The 15,602-nt window shown below is 42.6% G+C and overlaps 1 protein-coding gene across 2 annotated transcripts in view; it reads right to left on the bottom strand.

Moving 5' to 3' along the window:
• LOC141995930 (sodium channel protein type 2 subunit alpha) overlaps positions 1-15,602 on the bottom strand; it is a 124,718-nt gene that overhangs the window by 108,148 nt on the left and 968 nt on the right. The window lies entirely within an intron of this gene.

Raw genomic sequence — 15,602 nt, 5'->3', positions numbered from 1 at the left:
GTTTTCCAATGTACATTACTTGGCATTTATCTACATTAAATTTCATCTGCCATTTTCTTGCCCAGTCACCCAGTTTTATGAGATCTCTTTGTAACTCTTCAGTCAGCTTTTGACTTAACTGTCTTGAGTAATTTTTTATTATCTGCAAAATTTGTACCTCACTGTTTACCCATTCTTCTAAATCATTTATGAATATGTTGAACAGCATACGTTCCAGTACAGATCCTTGGTACTGCTTTTTACCCCTCTCCACTGTGAAAACTTACCATTTATTTCTACCCTGTTTCCTATCTTTTTAACCAGTTACTGATCCACGAGAAGACATTGTCTCTTATCCCATGACTGCCTACTTTGCTTAAGAGCCTTTGGTGAGGGACCTTGACAAAGGCTTTCTGAAAGTTCAAGTACACTATATCCTTTGGATCACCCTTATCCTCGTTTGTTGACTCCCTCATGATTTCCCTTTACAAAAGCCGTGTTGGCTCTTCCTTGACATATCATGTCCATCTATGTATCTGATAATTCTGTTCTTTACTATAGTTTCCACCAGTTTGCCTGGTACTGAAGTTAGGCTCACAGGTCTGTAATTGCAAGGATAGCCTCTTCAGCCTTTTTTAAAAATCGGCATCACATTAGCTATCTACCAGTCATCTGGTAGAGAGACTGATTTAAGCAATAGGTTACATACCACAGTTAGCAGTTCTGCAATTTCATTTTCTGCAATTTGAGTTTCTTCAGAACTCTTGGGTGAATACCATCTGGTCCTGGTGACTTATTTCTGTTTAATTTATCCATTTGTTCCAAAACCAAATCTACTGAAACCTCAATCTAGGTCAGTTCCTCAGATTTGGAAGAGAAAGAATGGTTAAAAAGAATGTTTCAGGTGTGGGAATCTTCCTCACATCCTCTGCAGGGAAAGCCAATGCAAAGAATTAATTTAGCTTTTCTGCAACACCTTGTTTTCCTTGAGTGCTCCTTTAGCACCTCTATCGTCCAGTGGCCCCACTGATTGTTTGGAAGGCTTCCTGATTCAGGTGTCCTTAAACATTTTTTTTTTTTGCTGTTAGTTTGTGGCTTTTGCTAGTAGCTCTTCAAATTTTTTTTAACCTACCTAACTTGACTTGACAGAGTTTATGTTCCTGTCTGTTTTCCTCCGTAGAATCAGATTTCCAATTTTTCAAAGATGTCTTTTTGTCTCTAACCCCCTCTGTAACTCTGTTTTGTCATGGCGGCATTGTTTTTGTTCTCTTACTGGTTTTTTTTATTATTATTTTGGGTATACATGTAGTTTGAACCTCTATTATGTTTTTAAAAGGTTTCCACGCAGCTTGCAGGTATTTCACTCCTGTGACTGTTCCTTTTAATTTGTGTTTCACCCGTCTCCTCATTTTTGTGTAGTTCCCCTTTTTTAAGTTAAATGGTATTGTGGTGAATTTCACTGGTATTTTTCCCCCTACAAGGGTGTTCAATTTAATTACATTATGGTCATCATTCCTGAGTGGTTCAACTGTAGTCACCTCTTGGATGAGATCTTGTGCACCACAACGTACAAAATCAAGAATTGCCTCTTTCCTTGTGGGTTCCAGCACTAGCTGCTCCAAGAAGCAGTCATTAATGGCACCTAGAAATTTTATCTCTGCATCCCATCCTGAGACGACATGTTGCCAGTCAATATGGGGATAGTTGAAATTCCCCATTTTTATTGGGGTTTTCTATTTTTGTAGTTCTCTAATCAAACTGAGCATTTCACAATCATCACCATCCTGGTCAGGTGGTCGGTAACATATTCCTACTGCTAGATTCTTATTATTCAAGTATGGAATTTCTATCCATAGTGATTCTATGATACTGTTTGATTCATTGAAGATTTTATTACATCTGTCCTTATGCCTTCTTTCACATTACTGCCACTCCCGCACCAGCACGACCTATTCTGTCATTCTTATATATTTTGTACCCTGGTAATACCATGTCCCATTGATATTCCTCATTCCACCAAGATTCTGTGATACCTGTTATATCAATATCCTCATTTAATACCAGGCACTCAAGTTTTCCCATCTTAGAATTTAGACTTCTTGCATTTGTATACAAGCACTTATAAAATTTGTCAATATTTAGTTGTCTGCTTTCCTGGGATGTAATTGAATGGTACTCTCTTTCATTTGACTAGTTCCCTTCAGTTCCTACCTGTACTTTATCAACTTCTATCCTCTCCTTTTTACTAGGATATAGAGTATCCTTTTAATAAATCCTCCGCTAAGGGATGTGCCTGTCCGAACCATGTGCTCCTCTGTACCTCTTCCCTCCCCTGCCCCTTAGTTTAAAAACTCCTCTACGATTATTTTTAATAAGTGTAATATAATACATGCAAGCTTAATGTGGGATCTGAAAGTGAATCTATATTCTCCCTCACTCATACATCATCACTAGCATTAAAGATCCTGCAGGCCAATTTTGGTCTTTTTAAACATGTGTGGGAGGTAAGTTTGAGAGTTAGGAACCCCTCACTCAAAATGACCTGCTGCAAGTAACCTTTCTTTTAAACCAGAGGATTTTAGACATGAGTGTTATAGCTGATAGTAACTGTTGTTATATCAGATAGTAAGGGAGGCAGGTTACCAGGACACAAAACATTTAAGGGATTAAATGTCAAACCTACCACCTTAAAATACACCAAAATCAGCTAGAAGCAAGTGCAGCTCATAGAACACAAGTGTAAAGCACTGTTGCAAAGCATCACTATGCAAGTGGATTACTGCATTCGCTGCCATTTCTGAATGGTCTCAGGTACAGCACCAACTCCATCTGTACAGTATATCATTTCCATTCATGATATCTGAGTATGGGACTGACAGAAGGAAATGGACAGTTTGGTGGTAATTGAACTGAGGATGACAGATGAGAAGTTGTCTAGAAGAAAATGTAAGGAGAACTACTCCCCTATTAAAACAAGTGGATTTGCAATGGCGGTTCTGTCTCTTTACGCCTGCTCTGAGAAAGGGGCCCTGTGACAGCCAGGCTGCATAGAAAAGGGAGTGGAAAAAGGTTGCCTAGCAACTGGTCCTGGAAGCTGCAGCAGGAGAGTTGTGACCTGGCAGTAGATGAGCAGCATGAGAGGGAGGAGGAAACGGGGGATTTTCCACAGCCACCATAAAATTGAGGAAACTTTAAAATTAAAACCATTCTCCAGGCAGAAGGTTTTTCAGAAGGAAAAACCTCCTCCCCCTGCTTCAACAGAAACTAACCAAAATTAAGGGGGAGAAACAGAACTAAAGGAAAATAGCAGCTACTAAGTATTCAAAATAAAGGAGTAAATCCGAGAGGGGCAGAGTCAGCCCCTGAGTCGGGCCATGGAGGCTGTGAAAATACAGCAGTTCTGCTGTGCAAAGGGGTGGGTCATCATTAGGAAAATGGTACAAGGATGGCCAAACCCTGCAGGAGCCCATAGGAGTTGAACCACAGCAGATGCTGTATCATTGATATTCAGTCCTCCCATTGTGGGGACTATTCGGCTGCAGTAACTGCTACATACTGTCTCTGTAGCTGTGGAGTGTGGGCAGGATTTCTACCGATCACTCGTTCTCCCAATGAATGGACTAGCTATTCAAGTTGGATTTATCCCATTGTGAAGAGAGTTGAAGGGACACCATCAATTTAAAAATTAATTTTGTCAAAGGTTTTACCCCATTTTAACAAGTAACACCTTAAATAACTATAATTAAGCCTGCAAGTCTGTCACAGAAGTCACGGATTCTATGACTTTCCTTGACTTCTGTAGTGGCCACGGCTGGCTCAGGGGTTGCCCACAGCAGTTGGGGTGTGTGGGAGGGGGCTCGGGGAAGGGGGTTGGTGGGGAAGGGGAAGGTGGGGGGGGCGCTTACCTCAGGTTGGGGGCTCCCTGGCTCCCACTGGCACGGCCCTGCAGCTCCTAGGCGGCAGGCTTCACGCACTGCTGGCAGGCCCCCCCCCTGCAGCTCCCATTGGCTGTGGTTCCTGGCCAATGGGAGCTGCGCAGCCGGCGCTTGTGGCAGGAGCAGTAGGCAGAGCCCTCTGGCTCCTCTGCTGTTTAGAAGCTGCAGGGACATGCTGAGCCGGGTAGGAGGCCTGCCAGTAGGGTGACCAGACAGCAAGTGTGAACAGTTGGGACCGGGGTGGGGGGAGCGGGGGGTAATAGGAGCCTATATAAGAAAAAGACCCAAATATCGGGACTATCCCTATAAAATCGGGACATCTGGTCACCCTACCTACCAGCCCCGCCAACTCTCCCCCCCAGCACCAACGGGGTTCCAGGCCAACTCCCCCAGCACAGCAGCCACAGCACCTCTGCCCCCCCCCCCCCCGAGCACCTGTTCCTCCCGCCCACGTTTTAGTTAGGGGTATATAGTAAAAGTCATGGACAGGTCACAGGCCGTGAATTTTTGTTTACTGCCCGTGACCTGTCTATGACTTTTACTAAAAATACCCATGGCTAAAACGGAGCCTTAACTATAATTGAAAGGGCTTAGCGAAGAAAATGTTTCACGTTTTTCAGTTTATTCACTTCGTGCATTTGACAGCACTAAGCATATCCTCATTTAAACTGTTTCCCCTCTAATCACTTAGTATCCCTTGTTGCTTGTGTGGTCTTTAAACCACAATGAGGCATTTTTAGAAACAGAAGAATGTAACTGTAAAACTAGAGAAACTAGGAAAGGGGACTTGAGGGAGGTGCAATACTAAAAATATTTGTAATTAATTTTTAAGGACTGTCTTGATTTCAAATGTTCCTTTAAGAGACGATTGGACTTTAGTGAGTGCCAAGGACATGTTGCGGGTGAGGTGGGCATATGTGTGGGTGTGTATGGGTGTGTGTGTGAGAGAGAGAGCTAATTTTAACTCAAATTTTAAAACATTTACGAAGTAAAAAAGGAATCCTTGTGTAAATACAGTGCTACACTTTGAAAAATGTTTCTAGTAGGCACAGAATTCTAACAGTTTATTGGTCTCATGAAGCACTTGCTGTTGAGTTAAGAACTCCATGAACATATGGAAAGCACAAGCATCCTACATGGAGGACACTGACTTTTCATAGACACGAAATGAAAATTCTCCCTCAGGAGCCAAGCTGCCACTGACAGGTTCCTTGCAGCTGCACAGTACCAGCTGCTGAAAGGATGCTGCAGGAGTTAATTCTGCTTGGAGTAACATTAACTCCCACTGGGATATATGTCAGGCTCAGAGGGCAGAATATCGTAAGTCACGTTTCCCAGTTCTTTCCCTATCAGCCTGCATAGTCCATGACTTGTGGAGCCTCTGCCCCTATGGAGCTGCAGCAGAAGGGGCTTCCGTGGGCTCAAGAGCAAGCAGAGGTGGAGGAGCTTGTGTTCCCCTATATGTCCCCTGCCCAGGTATGCTCAACCTGGTCCCTTGTGCTCATGTTACTGAAGGGAAAAATTTGGTCTTTTATCAGGGACTTGCTGGTTATCATATCTATTTCCTGATTCTAGCAGGTGGAAGCAACCTGGCTATAGTCATGCAGGTAGTTAAGTTCCAGCAAGGTAAATTAGGGCAGTATTTATTTGTAAACATTTTTTGAGGTTTCTTTCTTTGTATTTAGTCTTACAAAGTTTTTTGGGGTAGCAGTTCCTACAGTGCCCCTCTGCAAGATGCAGCACATAGTTCAATGTGCAGATGGGTCCACAGCCCAGCTGCTAGTTATTTGTACTCATGTTATGTGATATTATTGATTATAAGCAGGGCTGGTAGCTCTGCATATCACTAGTTGCCAGATGCTTCCCCTTGTAAGACATGGATTTCAGCTGGCTAGAGTAGCCAAACTTTAACTATTTGGGTTGAAATTTTCCATGCTGGATAACTGATTCAGGTTGAATATTTTTTGAAAATTTCAGCCAAAACAGTTCAGCTGTTTCTGAGAACGAGGCTGGGGAAAGATTTATGTTGCTCATGCTAAAAAATTCTGGTGACTTATCCTTTGAAAAGCTCTAGTAGCCCTGGGCTCTGGAGCTGAGATTTGAAATTTGGCACGCTTGTAGCCTTTGTGTCAGGAAGTGGCTTTTGCTAGACCCATGAAAATTTGCCCAAATGAGACCAAGTTATAAGTAAGGCTATGATTTTGTCACAGAGGTCGCAGAATTCACGGAATCTGAGACTTCCAAAAACCTCCATGATTTCAGTCCAAAGGCGGCTGGGAGCTGCAGGGTCCTGCCGCCGCCGCCGCCGCCGCCCAGCTCCCAGACACTATGGGAGGCAGGGGGTGCCCCGCAATGGCTGGCCGCCCCGGTGGGGGTACACACAGCTCTCGGCTATTGTGGGGCATAGCTCCTGGCTGCTGCGGGTGGTAGGATATCCCCCGCAGCTCCCTGCCACCACAAGTGGCAGTCGCAACCTGGAGAACCCTAAAAATAGCCATGACAAAATCTTCATCTAAGACAAAAGCTTAGTTATAAGCCTTCAACAAATTGCAGTTTGCACATGCTCAGTATATACACGCTAGAACTTCGCAGTTAAAAACTCTGAAGATGCTGTCTGCACCCAGTATGCTCCAGCTCAGAGCTGAGCAGGATTTTTCCTGTAATTGCAGCTCTGGGCTGCTGTGGGTCATCATTCTGCGTCTGGGCACGGGCACCTGAACTGAGAGCAAGAAGGCTTCCTCTCTTTTGTTCTCAATGACCCTCCCCCACCCCCTTGCTGGCACCCAGAGCATGGAAGAGGAAGCCGTGTGATTCAAAAGCAGAGGAGACAAGGGCTAGACCTGGAGTGGGGATCAGGCTGCAACAAAGAGACTGTGTGGGGATAAGGACACACGACTGGGATTGGAAACTAGCAGGGGGGGGAGGGAAATAGGGACAGGGTTTGCGGTGGGAGGAGACTGGGATCTGCAGGGAGTGGAGGATTCATAGGTTTTACCATTAGATCACCCAGCCTGCCCTCAGAGAAGACCTGGACTGACCAGGCAAGGAGACTGTGAGCAAGCAAGGGAAACAAGGGGTGGAGGGGGAATGGGAGGCAGTGCAGGGGTGCGGGGAGATGGAGATCAGATGAGGAGCCTGAAGGGAAGACTGGGACTGACAGGGCAAAGAAATTGGGATAAAGAGCCAAGGCAGGGAAGAGATTGGGACTGGGAGACACAGGAGATGGGGAACATAGCTGCAGCAGAAAAAGAAGCAGATCAGATGAGGAGCGGGGGACGGACGGACTGGGACTGGGACTGGCTGGGTATGGAGATTGGGACTGACAGTGGACTTCAGTGAGGAAGACTAGGACTGGGAGAAAGGGCACAGATTAGAGGGAATGGAGCTGAAGGGGCCAGGTTAGTTGGAGCAGGCAGAAGAGTCTGTACTTATTAGAGCACACTCTCCTCCAGAACCTGGAATGGAACCCATTATTTCTGACTCACACCATTCCTCTGCTGTCAGCAAATATCTGAAACCCATTGGTAAACTGTCTCATCCCCTTTCAGTGCTGGTCCACATAGAGGATGATAACCTACTACTGTTATCAGTTATTCAGATAGCTCAAATGTCAGAGGTCTGTGCAGTGAAGCCAAAGCTTCCAACTCTGCTGATGACCCATGTGGGTGTCAATATGATGCCACATAATGGAATTTCTGTTCTTTCAGTTTGCTTTTTTAAAAACCTAAGAAACTAGACACATGTATGTATAGGACGGATCTGCTCTGGAAATGAATCAAGGTATTGTCTGTAGGACGCTTACCTCATTTGTTGCAGAAGTTAGAAAGATTGCTGGGAATGATGCAGGGGATTGCAGGAAGAGAAAGGAGGTTCTCATGATTAAAGCAGATGCACGTTGTTCTGGAGAACTGGATTCTCTTCCTGCTTCTGCCACAGAATTCCTATGTGCTGTAGGTTAGTAACTTAAACCAAACTTTTCAGAGGTGGTCATTAATTGTGTGCTCCTCATTTCCTGGGTGCCTGATTGAGGTTACATAGGCAACTTTAATTCTGGCATTTCCTAACTTTTTCTTTTAATGTAGTTTTTGTGCGTGTAATATTTATATAACACTTTGTCTCCAAAGCTCTTTATTAAACACTAGCCAGTTAATTCTCAAAACTCATTGCTTGGTATCATTACCCGCATTTTAAAGAGCAGGAAATGGAACCACACAGAAGGTGTATAATTCGCCCAAAGACCCACAATGGCAAGAGCTAGGATCAGAACTCAGGAATTCCTGATATACTGCTTCTTATGGCAATAATTTTTTACAATGGCAAACTACTAAACCATGAGCACCTCTACATTAGTGTGATCAGGCCTGTCAAGTGAACATTTCACAATGTCATTTTGTGAGACAGAATACAGGCTCAAAATTCTCTACTTTTTCTAAATTGTTTCTAATTTTTCATCTAAAATAACAGATTAGGCCAAACAGTGTGGAAACAGCCCCTGGTGCTGAATGGCCAGTCCAGTGATCTGTGCAGGCCAGAGCTGTTTGATCATTTCACGTTTCCCTACGTTAGGCAGGCTGCTATACTGAGAGAACCTGGAGCTGTGGCATCACAACAGACTATTTTGCTCCCTTGGAAAAGCAGGTTTCAGCAGTGCTCCCTTGTGACTTGACCAGCATGTTTGTTTCACTGGGTAATGAAAAGATCAGTAAGATGCACAGCATTAAGAAGCATTAAGCAGCTCCCTATTGTGTTTGGGTTTTTTATCTGAAAGAAAATTGAGTAGTTAATTGGCCCACAATTAAATAGAAATGCCATTTTAAAAAAATTGCAACAGCTGGCCAGGCTCAGCTTCCACTTGCGTTATACATTGCTGGGATGACTTAAAACTTTATAATAGAGAGCGATTAATTGGGAGCATTGTGAGCAGCATAAAACATGTTTATAGCTCAAGTTATCCTAAGGGACAAAGTGCATACGGCAGACATAGGTGGCTGAGGGAGGGCAGAAAGGTGATTATCACTATTCCACTGAGAAAACTAGCTAGAACTTAGGGATAGCAAAATGTTATTCAAAGGAGCATGAGTCTGCTGTAAACAGGAGTTATAGCTGTGCTGACTGATTGAGGTCTGTGAGTCCTATTATGTGAATAAATTCCCAGTCAGCTTTAGATTGTGTGCTTAGCTGCTTTTACATTTTAAAACTAAGATTTAATACATTATACATTTTAAATACTTTTGAACATATTAATATATAAATTTGCAGGTTATTGAAATTAACAAGAACTCTTTTTCCAAGTGCTAACAGATCAGGATTCTTGTCATCTCAAGCTTAAAAATGGAACGGAATGGACTGTGGAAGAGTGGCATGATATTAACACACCCACAGTAGCACCCTGAGGGGGTCACCAAACAAAACATGGGAGCTGGAATTTTTCCACCATTGCAGCCCTAATTTTGGACAGGCTAGTATTTTGTTCAGTTTCATAGGGACTAAAAAAAATTAAGTAATTTAGGGAATTAAATTGGTAGTCTGTCAACCATTAAAGTATCACTTTAAACCCACAAGTTAAAGGAAATTGACTGTTCAGAATCATCTGCCAAAATCTAGTCCAAACTAAAGTGCAATTGCACCCACTGTGACTTGGTGATTTGGGGCTAGATCTGTTGACTTCAATGTAGTAATGTCAATTTATACCTGCTGAGAATCTGGCCTTTGCATCTTAACTGTAAATTTCCTTTCTTTTGGCATTCCATTTTGCTCAGTTGTGCCTAACCCTGTGCAAAGCAAGGGAGTGGAGGCAAGAAGCCTTCCCGGAGGGATGGCTCACTCTCCTCCGCACTAGCCAGCAAAACTGGCCCTTTTAAGAGGGAAAACACATTCCCCTATCATCCCTCTTTCACAACATCTCCTGGAGGTACTGTGCTGCCCTGCAGTGCACCAATGCCAGGAGCAACACACCCCTGCACTACCAACAACGTTCAACTGTAGCTATAAACCAAATAGAGCTTTTAATATTTTGTTAACACAGACCTCTTATCACCCTTTCCTGTCTTATCAACTGAATTTCTGTTCTTCCTAATGTTTTACAGTTTTTACACGTTATTACACTTCTTCCTCCCTCTCATACTCCCCTGCACTGGATTACTCTCACCTTTTATATTTCCTTTTCCATATTCTGATCCTATTTTGTCTCTCTTTTCCTTTGATTCCCACCCTATTTATTATCCATTCTTTTCTTTCTCTTTTATCATGGTTTCTGCGTGAAATATTCAGTATCTGTCAGAGCCCTAAATACCTCCCCATCTCTCCCATGTTTTTCATACCAGCATCCTCAAGTTTCTGCATCACATCCACCATCTTTCTCAAAAAGGACAGGATGTGATTCTCTTGAGAATGTGTGAACTGCTACTCTTATATTTGCAAGAGAGAACTTGGCTGAGAAAGGCACAATAGCCTCTCCCCCAAGTTTAGGTGTGTTCCCAGCCTCTGCCAACCCAGGGAGCAAGATATAAGCCTCAATTTGCATCCAACTCTTCCACACAGAATTAGAGATCATCATCTTTATGCCTTCAAGCAAGCTCTCATATTTAATTATTTTTTCTGATGCCTACTGGTGAAGTAGAGTAACAGATTGTCACTGTATCATTGCTGACCAGCCTTCACTTTGGCTTAGAGAACCAAGGCTTTGCTTCAGGTAATCAGAAATCATCTAATTAATAAAATATACAGTTGGGAAAAGTACAAGTAAGATCTTATTACAGTCACAAATGTTGTGTATGCCCTTGGAGTGCTTTAAATGTTACACTGAAAAATTCTGTATTGGAAAAAATTCATCTGGGAGGATAAATGTTGGATATTTTCTGTAACTGTTGTACGTGGATGTCCTGCAAATCCACAAATGCTAAGTCTCCTAACTAGTTAAAGTGTGATTTTATTAAAAAGTGACTTTGAGGTTCCATTTATTACTGTTTTCCTATCAAATTTGCTCTGTTTACAATAAAGAATTATTTTTTCTACCTGCCGCCCCTGCAACCTCACCCTGGCCTCTACCAGTAAAGCTGGATACTTTCCATTTCAAATTACGGTAGGCCCTCAACTAATCCTGTGCCACCCCACTGTCTTCAGACTACGTTCTCAGTGTTGTAGTAGTATTATTGTTATTTGTATTATGGTAGTACCTGGAGGCCCAGTCACAATTGGCCTCAGACAATTCTTCTGTGTTAAGTGCCAGGGAATGGGGGTGGGCAGAAGCTCCCTGCAAATGGGAGTGGGTAGGAGAGGGAGCAAAGGGAGGTACTGAGAGTCGGTGGGGTACTGAGAGCAGGGGTAGCCTGCTCAAGACTGGCTCCTGGGGTTTCCTACTTGCTCCTGAGACCATTCCAGCCCCTATGCATCCCAACCCCTGCTCCCAGCCCAGTTCCAGGCCCTGTGACAGCTGCTCCAGCCTCTTTGGGACCCATGTGCACCTCTGCCCCAGGGATATGAGTTTATGGGAGCATAATATTTCCATTGTAGGGGCACATACAAAATGGCTAGGAAATAAGATTTTAACTTCACACTTCGAAAAGAGTATCACAAACAATTAAACTCTAAAAAACGGATAAGAACAGAGAACACTGGTCGTTGCCTCTCTGGGGTTAAAAAAGCAAAAATATAGCCACTCTGTCCTTACTTTACCCCACTGTGTGTAGGTACTTGCAATCAGAATACCTTTTGGTCTGTGATTTTACCAAGTACAAAGAGGTGAGTTTAGGGCAGATTTTATTTGCTTTTGACAGTTTGTGTCAGACCCTTAGTTTCAGAATGAGGCATTTGTATTCGTCACTAAGCGTCAAATCCTGCTCACCATTGTGAAATTGGTCTGAGGGGGGCCAAAAGAAATGGTATAGGGATCCTCTTATATACAGTACGTGCGTACACACAGACAGCACAGATATCTCTGCCTCACACTGAAGGCTCAGTCCTGCAAGATACTCAGCATTTCACAAGATTAAGTCCCAGAAGTGGAGTGCAGCTTCAGTACTGGCCAGTGCTCGTTGGCTTGAAGGGATAATGTTATCTGGCTGGAGGCACAGTTAGGTCTCCAGTCTGCTATCTTAAACATGGAGATCACCAGCACATGTCAATGTAACATGGAGTATACTGTACCCACTCTAAGGATTACAGAGTTACCTCTCCAGTGTGCATATCCCAGGAGCTCACTGGAGAATTCTTCCTGAGGTCTCTAGCCTCAGGCTCCTCCATACTGCCCTTCAATACACCACCAGGATGTAGAGCAGAATCTTACCCTTAGTTCTCATTAACCAAATAACTAACACCTGCAATATAATTTGAATTTCAGTTTATCCTTCCTATCACAACCAAGATAAAATCACTAAAACATTGTTTGTCTTAAATATAAGAAAGTTTAAAAATCAATCGGCTTTGAAGATGTCACCATGACAGCGTGATGATCTGCAACAGGAGTGGCAGAATCAGCCTTCTGATTATAATGTACAGAAAATCTAAATGTTTCTAACCTGTTGGTAAAGTCAATTCCATATATATACACACATATACACATACTTAAAACAACTTAGAAACTTTGATTTCCAGTACTTTCTGGGGAAAGTCAGTCCTCTCATTTGTACTTTGCATGTGCTGATAAAATCAGTCAACTGTCTGTTTTCACTAAGACACTCCATTAAGAACTCAGAAACAAGGGTGATAGACATTATAGAAAAACCTACCAAAGTTTCATAAAGGATAGATTAACTGAATGGAGATACTTAAACTGTGACAGGCATTTCTGAAATCTCTTTTCAAAATTTTATTTTTAAATTTGTGGTAAGTGGGTGGAGCTGACAAATACCTATAATTAAGGCTGCCTAACATGTTTCATTATAAGACTGTTTTTAATTCCATATAACTTTGCCAAATTTTAACTGTTGGAGATTAATTTTTTCATGCTTGGTACCTGCTTCAGGCTGAAATACTTTGGAAATTTTCATTAAAAATGGTTCACCATTTCTGAAAATAATGTTAGAGAAAATATTTTTGAGGGGACAATGCAATAATGCCAACTCTCATGATTTTGTCAGGAGTCTACAATGGTATTTATTGTTCTTTCTTTCAACTTCAGCTCCTGGAATCATATAATTACATGACAATTTCAGCTTTCACATTTTTTTAAAAAGTAAATTTCTAGTCTTCATGGCTGTGAAGAAAAGCTTGTGAACATCATCCAAGTATAACCTACAGGTTCAAAAATCAAAAGGCAAATAACAGCAACCCCAAATGAATTAATATTTCAAAAAGCATAATGATTTTTAAGCCAATGATTTGAGGCCTGAGTAATGATTTTTGAATGCTTGGAGTTGGCAATGCTGCAATGTTAAAATAATTCTTAAAATGATTTCACTGAGAAGCTCTAGTGCCTCTATACTTTGGAGCAGCAACATGATATTTGGCAGGGGGTGTTCTGGGGTCAGAGAAGTGCGTTTTGCTGTCCCTGTGAAAATCCACTTGAGTTTGGCCAGGTCATAAGCCTCTACAACATTTTTTACACATGCTCAGTAGAGGCTTGATAGAGACTTTCAGTAAATATTTCCAAAGATTTCATCTGCAGTGAATATGTTCCAGCCTATTCCATCAGGTCTGAGCAGCACTTTCATCCCAATTGCTCTTCCTGGCTGCCAGGGATAGATGTGACACTTAGCACTAGAACTGAAAGCAGAAATATTGTCTCTCCTGCATTGTGAATGCTCTTATTGCTGACACCTAGACAGCACAGAGGACAAGGAGGAAGCTGCCTGATTCAAAAGAATCAGGGGACAATGACAGGCTGTGAAGGAAATAGGCAAAAGGGAACAGATGCAGGCTGGGAGACAACAGAAGCAGAGGTAGACAGGAATAGGGTAGAGGGGAAGGTTGTTATTCAATACTTCTTTTTATCCGCCTCATTTAATGTGCGGCCTCGGGCCTTATTTACTGAATACACTCCAATACCTGTACTTAATACAGAATTGTGTTTCAGCATGGACCTTCCTATGGCTCTTATTGCTGTAGTATCTAGTGATTGCAACCTTTATATGAAGTGAGTATGGTATTCCATGGTAGCAGTCCATACCCTTCCATACTGTAGCATCTTGGATCATTCATGCAGACACTGTAGTTTTCTTTTTTAATAAGGGAGCGCTCTCAATGTCACTAGGCAGAGGTTTTAGGGGTAGGGCAGGGGCAGGGAAGACTTGTGATCTGTGGATCTGTCACTAATGCAGGTCCACTGGTCAAAACCTCTAGTGAAGGGGCAGGTGCCACAGACAGTCCTGCAGTTCTGAGGCTGCAGCAGCAGCTGCAGATTAGCTTTTCTGTGATGGGGAGAACTAGACATTTCTGTGACTAATGAGAACGTCCAGAACTACATTTGATAGGAATGCTTTGTAAGGGATATAAGTCCTCACTCTTCTCAGCAGCAGTCAACCACTATCTGGTGGGGGTTGGGAGAAAACTTCCCCTATGGTCATTTCATTTCATAACTCTACACTACACCTTGAACCTTCTTCTGAAACACTTGGTACTCGCCACTGGCAGAGAGGATGCTAGACTACTGCTTTGATCCTCTATGGCTATGATTTCATTTCCCACAACCCTCATGGATGTCTAATGTGCACAGCCAGCTTCTCAGAATGTGAACGGCTTTGGAGCCAGGATTTGCCCTGAAGGTTCACAACCAGAATTTTCATTGAAAGATCAAACCTCAGGTAGCCACAGATCCATCTGTCCTGCTAGGTAAATTCCATTTAATAACACTGAGTTCAAAAAATACTGTGGCTCCAATTTAGCAAGACACTTAAGCATGTGCCTAATTTTAAGCATGTGAGTAATCCCATTGATTCAGAATTATTCACATGCTTAAAGTTAGGCACATGCTTAAGTACCTTAATTAGGGCCTGTAGGCACAAGGGGCCACCATCCTTAATAGAAACCAAATCTATTTTATTATAATACATTCATCACTGAAGGAAATCGCAGCTCAGCTAGGTACAATGCTTTCACCTGCTCCCCAATTCCTGGCCAAGAAGGGAGGAACCCTTACCACCTCATGAAGACAGTAGTAATTTCCCTCTATCCACTACAGTAGCCCATCAATACACACACACACACACACACACACACACACCAGCCGTGCTCAGGAAAACACAAGCAGTAAATCAACATGCACTGAGAGGAAGGGCATGTGTGAAACCACTTTACATTTCATATATGTCGGAGAATCTTGGTAGGCCAAGGTTGCTTCTAGCCCACAAATCCCTATTGGTAAATTCTTCCTGCTTTGATAATTGCGGACAAAATCTACCTCTATACAGGCACAGGAAAGCTTGAATAATGGCTTTTCTATTTCCCTCCCTATGAAAGGAAGCAAGGTATTTTTAAATTAATCAGACCCTCTCATTTCTCACACTTAGGCTTCCAAGCCCTTCTTCTGATCTCTGGCTGTGTAAGCCAGTGCTTTTCTCCAGTGCTTTCCCTGGCTAAAGAAATCTTTTTGTAGTCAGGAAAAGGTAAGGAAAAATAAAAAACAAGAATTGAAGAGACAAGTCATGGAGCTGCATGAGCTCTCCACCCCCTGAGTCATTCTGCTGAATCTCACAGTCCGTGATATGTGATTAAAAATAAAGGGAAAAAATCAAGTTTGTGCCTCAAACAATA

Source organism: Natator depressus, chromosome 11 (assembly GCF_965152275.1).
Source record: "Natator depressus isolate rNatDep1 chromosome 11, rNatDep2.hap1, whole genome shotgun sequence".
Taxonomy (NCBI): domain Eukaryota; kingdom Metazoa; phylum Chordata; order Testudines; family Cheloniidae; genus Natator; species Natator depressus.
The sequence above is the reverse complement of the archived record's forward strand: the minus strand, read 5'-3'. Positions and strand labels throughout refer to the sequence as shown.